We start from the raw sequence: 6000 nt of genomic DNA, 5'->3' as shown, positions 1-6000 counted from the left end.
ATGGGGCACCTGGGTGGCTCAGTTGGTTAAGTGTCTGCCTTCAGCTCAGGTCATGATCCTGGAGTCCTGGGATCAAGTCCCGCATCGGGCTCCTGGCTCCATGGGGAGTCTGCTTCTCCCTCTGACCTTCTCCGCTCTCGTGTTCTCTCTCAAATAAATAAATAAAATCTTTATTTAAAAAATGGCTGCGATGGTAAATTTTATGTTGTGTATTTTCACCACAGTAGAAGTACATGATTTTTAAATCGTATAGATCACATTTAAAAGTAATAAGCCCGAAAACAACTCCTGCCTGAGGCTAGTTACTTATCTTTCAGGTTCGTCCACTGCTTACCACATCTGGGTCTCCATGCAAAATTTATCCAACTTTTCTTTTGTTAGGCGACTGTTCTTAGATATTTTTCCTCTTGAGAAATACTATTCTTCCACATCTTTGCCTTTATATTAACTGCCCGTTTTATATGACAGAATTTAGACATTTGACATTAGGGAGAGTTACAATCTCAGCTAGTCACCAGCTTATTAGTGAATTTCCTCTTAAATTGCCTTACGGTGGCTTTAATCTGGCATTTTTAATCCAAAATATATCCATATCTAAAATATAATGTATCAAAAACACTAGACCTGAAGAAAGAAGGTGGGTCCATTACCAGGAAGTTCCAAATGTCTGCAAAATGTACCAGATAACAATCTTTATTCCTCAACTGCCCTGTATCTGTTTAGCCTGTAAAGTCACGAATGGTATGTTTGCACTTGGAGAATTTACTGCTGTTTATGTTAAGGGTGAAAAAACTCTCTGGTGACCATGACTAAAAAAGGTTGAGGGTAGTGGTGGCTGAGAACAGACTTGGCCTCAGCTGGACAAGATCGTGCGAGGTTGTAAATGATGCCTGGCAACAAATTTTACCTGTATCTATAAATCCCTTCAAAATATGGACTGGAGCCAAAAGGGCACTTTTATAGCCTATTATGTAAATGTGTGGGACTTAGAGTTATTAAAGAAAGTGTTTTGGTATTTATGACTGGAAGCATATGAAATGAAGTACCGTTAATGGGTTCTCTTGGTTTTTTTTTTTTTTTGGTCGATCCTGGCTATCTAATGATGCTAAGAATGAAGCTAAGAACCAGACATTTGTGGTATTTGCCTCCCCATACAGGTAACTCCTCCTTATGGAAAGATCTTTGGGCTTAAACTTTGGGTCTGATGATTGTCAGACCTCTGTGTGGAATTAATGCCTGCCCTTGAGAGATGAAAGCTGTACAGAGGTCTCTAAAATGCATTTAGCTGTGGGTTGCTGTCTCAGGTGGGAGAGTATGAAATGCTTGATCTCAGGGTCACAAGTTCGAGACCCACTTTGGTTGTAAGAGATTGCTTAAAAAAAAAAAACCCACTTTAAAAAATGCATTTAGCAGCTGTGCCAACAAACCTCACTGCTTTTCAGCTTGCCTACATGCCCATTTAAGTATGTATATATGTACATACATATTCATACATGTTCACACACCTATATACACACACACATATTTTTCCACCCCAATATATTAAAAATCTTGAGTTATGGCTTTGTATATTATTTCAGCTTTTTTTCCTCCAGTGTGCAAAAATTCACATGTAACACTGATAAAAAAAAATACCAAGTTTGTGAGCCTAAGAACACGGTCATCAATTCCGGAGAACTTGGTGAATGTATTATCTAGAAAGCAGTGATTCAAGAAAGTTTCCATTGAGCTAAAATTTAAGCAAGAACAATATGATTTATAGTCCCTGAGTTTTTGTCAGATGGTTTTCTTAGATATTTACTACCTTTTCTGATGTATTTTTTACAGCCACATATAAAGCAGTTATTAAATAGCTTTTTGGTCAAACTTGGTGGCTGGGCAAAAGGTACTAGGAAATTGCAAATGGGAGCAGTTTAACAAGTGATCTATCTTTTGAAGATGGCTTTCTAATTACCTTGGTTGGGTTTTATGATTTAAAAAAGCATTTTAAAGAGTTTTAGAGATTAATTTATAAGCATAGATGAATAACCAGAAGACAGAATAAAAATCATTAAAACTTCTGCATTTTTTAAAAATTTTATTTATTTATTTGACAGGCAGAGATCACAAGTACGTGGAGATGCAGGCAGAGAGAGAGGAGGAAGCAGGCTCTCTGCTGAGCAGAGAGCCCGATGCGGGGCTCGATCCCAGGATCCTGGGATCATGACCTGAGCCGAAGGCAGAGGCTTTAACCCACTGAGCCACCCAGGTGCCCCAAACTTCTGCATTTTTAAAATATCAATTAGACTTGGGTTTAAAATGATTAAAAAAAATTTTTTTATTGAATTCTGTCTTATGGGGCTGATTAATTCACAAAGTATCCATTGTTTTTATTGAGTAGTAAGGAACATTTGTAGGTATATTGTATGATGGCCACAAAATTTAGTAATGTAACTTTCTGCTTTTGTAAAGTGAATCTCTTTTAACCATGCCAGATTTCATATATCCAAGATGTGAAATATGTGTTTGTCATTAAAAGGGGTCAGCTGGAATTCTCTTCCCCCAATTCTGGTCCTTTTGAAGTCATTTTGGGGCTCGGCCTATAAGGCACACCGGTCAGTTGCGCAGCGATCTTCCAGCTCTGTCTCCTGTCCGCACCTTGGCCCCTCACTGTCCTCTCACACGCCCCAGTCCACAGGTCTTCACCACATAGCTTTTGGCCATTTCCCACAATTGCAAGATAGGTCCTTACGGTGGCTTCAATCTGGCATTTTTAATGTTCACGATAATGTTTAGTGTTCACGATGAGAAATACCCAGCAGCATATGACATCCCAAAGGAGAAGTTTTTGAAAAGGTCTCAGCAGGGACGGCTACCCAGTCGTCTCTGCAGGGTGTCTGTGATCACACTGAATGGGTTGTGTGTTGGCAGTGCAATTGTTCAGGAACCCCAGAACAGTCTTACGGTCCGGTCATGCCTTACATGAGTGTGTGGAGGCGTGCACCCATGCACTTTTGTTGTTTCTATTGTTTGCTTTTCAGAGGACGTTTTTGAATCTAGATTGGAAGGAAGGTCCAGGTTAAGAACTCTGGATTCTTTAACATTTAAAAAGAACACCCGTGTATAGTGTTCCAAAGTAGACACCTGGAACAGGGATTTTTTTAAATCATTTTTTCCTGGGTGGGAGGCAGTCGTGCAAAGAGCACTAGAAGCCAAGAGACCTGAAGTCCAACCCTCCTCTTGCCCCTGGACCTAGGACATCGAGCTGTTCTCCAGACCTCCTGGACCCGGTTTCTACATCTATCAACTCCCCATCACCCTGTTAGTCAAGATTGAATGAAAATATGTGTGAATGTGCTTTTTAACCCATGAAGAGCTACAATTGACTTGCAGTTAGTTGGTGGTCTAGCTGCCCGCAGAGACGGTCTAGAATTGAGGACCCTCTGAGTGCTTGCTCAATGAGAAGCGCCTTTCAAAGAGCATTTAGAATGGAGCTGAGCGTATAGTAAAGGCTCCCATCTTTGGTGCAGCATATCTTCCAGTAGCTTTCCAAGGAGTCTGATGACTGTTCAAGTTCTGAACTTTTGTATGTGATCTGTCTTGGATCTTTGTAAATTAAACAATTTTGTTGAGATATTATTTGTATACATAGAGTTCACCTAATTGAACATACAATTAAATGATTTTTGCTGTATTTACAGAGTTGTGCAACCATCACCCTAATCTAATTTTAGGACTTTTTCATGATCCCCCCAAAGCAAGCTTGTACTTATCAGCAGCCCCTGCCCACTCTCTCCTTGCTTTGGGTTTAGGTAACCACTGATCTTTTCCTTCTCTACCAATGTGACTATTTTAGACTTGATATAAATGGGATTATATGATGAATGCTATTCTGTGATGGTTCTTTCACCCAGTGCAACACTTTTTGTTTTGTTTTGTTTTGTTTTGTTTTTGGTTCATCTGTGTTGTAGCACGCATTAGAACGTCATTCCTTTTTATTGCCAAATAATACTCTAGTGTAAGGATATGGCACAGTTTATCCGTTTGTCAGTTGATGTGCATTTGGGTTGTTTCTACTTTGGGGCTTTTAACCATCATGTTGCTATGAGGGTGCCTGGGTGGCTCGGTCAGTTGAGCGTCTGCCTTCAGCTCAGGCTCTCTCTCCTCTCAAATAAATAAATAAAATTAAAAAAAAAATGTTGCTATGAACATTCAGGTACAAGTTTTAGTGTGGACACTTATTTTATTTCTTCTGAGTGTAGGATAGTAAGAAGTAGAATTTCTGAGTTAATGGTTTCTGCATTCCCATCAGCTGTCAGTTTGGTTGAAATCTCTCTTCCATTATTGCCTCCTTTCCCATACACCTTGTCCAGGTGGGTTTGTACCTTACTATAAAAATATACCTTGTGTTTAGCAGCTTCTCTGTCATCTGACTGGGGATTTGGGAGAGAGGGTGTAAGGATTCTCTCGGGTCCGGACGCCTGGGTGGCTCAGTGGTTAAGCATCTGCCTTCAGCTCAGGTCATGATCCCGGGGTCCAGGATTGAGTCCCACATCCCGATCCTTGCTCAGCAGGGAGCCTGCTTTCCAACCCCCCCCCCCCCGCCCCAACCCGGCTTGCCTTTTCCTGTGCTTGTCTTCTCTATCTCTGACAAATAAGTAAATAAAATCTTAAAAAAAAAAAAAAAAGGATTCTTTTGGGTATCAACACATTTCATTGAGTGATCCTTGTGTGACAGGCCCCCGTTCAGGAGCTGGGACTCCAGGGAGAATGCAAGGTAGGGGGAATGCAGGGGCCCCTGTGGAGAAACAGCAAACATAACAACTAGAATGCGCTGTGCTAGAAGGTGCTACATGCTCTGCGGAGCCCCACGGCGGGGATGGAGGAAAGGGGCCGCGGAAGCACCGGAGGTGGGCTTGCCAGCTTAAACACGGGCGAAGTAACTTCTGGATAAAGACCTGAAGCCACAGAGGGAGTGTGACATGCACACTGGGCGCGGGGGTGGGGGGGTGTTCCAGGTTCCAGACAGAGGGACTAGCCAGTGCAGAGGTCATGAGGTCGGAGCTGCGGGGGTGTTTGCGGGGTAAGGAGGTGAGGTGGGAGCAGATGAGCTGCGGGGCAGAGGAAGACCCGGAGAGGGGTTCAGAGGGGACTGGAGGTCTTGGCCACGTGGGGCCTGCTCCGTCTTTATCCTGTGGGCTTTCTCCTGGGACAACGGGGCCCCAGAGCAGTCTGAGCAGAGGGTTGATATGCGGAGACTTCCCGTGTGTCAGTGCCCCCTCCGGGCGCTGGGTCTCCCGCAGACCGCGCGAGGCAGAGGCCGGGCCTGTGGGCAGCTGCTGCCCGTGGCCAGGCCGCAGGTGGTGCCGTGGACCGGAGGGAAACCGTGAGCGCGCGGACTAACGCGTTCAGTCCCAACCGCAGGACGCCTCGAAGGAGGACATGGGAGGTAGGAGGAAAACAATGATCAGAAACGACTCCCAGTTTCTTAGTCTGAGCAGCCGAGACGCGGAGCCGCCCGGAACAGAGGAGGCGGCTGGAGGGGGCCGGCGTGGGGCAGCCGCGGAGGCTCCACTCCCGACACGCTCGGTCCGAAGGTGCCATCAGGCATCGGAGAAGATCGCAGGCCGGCCAGCCCCGGCTGGAGAAGGAAGCGTGTTCTGCGGTGTCCAGATGGGATTTCGTAGGGACTTCGGGGACTGTTGTGTCATATAGGTCCATCAGTTGTAACAAACGTACCCCTCGGGGGGGAGGTGGCTGTGGGGGGCTGTGCATGTTGGGCGGCAAGAAGCACATGGGAACTCTTCTGTATGTTCTGTTCAATTTTGCTATAAACCTAAAACTGCTCCCCCAAAAGTCTATTTTTGGGGTGCGTAGGTGGCTCAGTGGGTTAAAGCCTCTGCCTTCGACTCAGGTCATGATCTCAGGACCCTTGGATCAAGCCCCTCATCGGGCTCTCTGCTCAGCAGGGAGCCTGCTTCCTCCTCTCTCTGCCGGCCTCTCTGCCTATTTGTGATCTCT

This window comes from Mustela nigripes, chromosome 4 (genome assembly GCF_022355385.1).
Source record: "Mustela nigripes isolate SB6536 chromosome 4, MUSNIG.SB6536, whole genome shotgun sequence".
Classification (NCBI taxonomy): Eukaryota; Metazoa; Chordata; class Mammalia; order Carnivora; family Mustelidae; genus Mustela; species Mustela nigripes.
Note: the sequence above shows the minus strand (reverse complement) of the source record.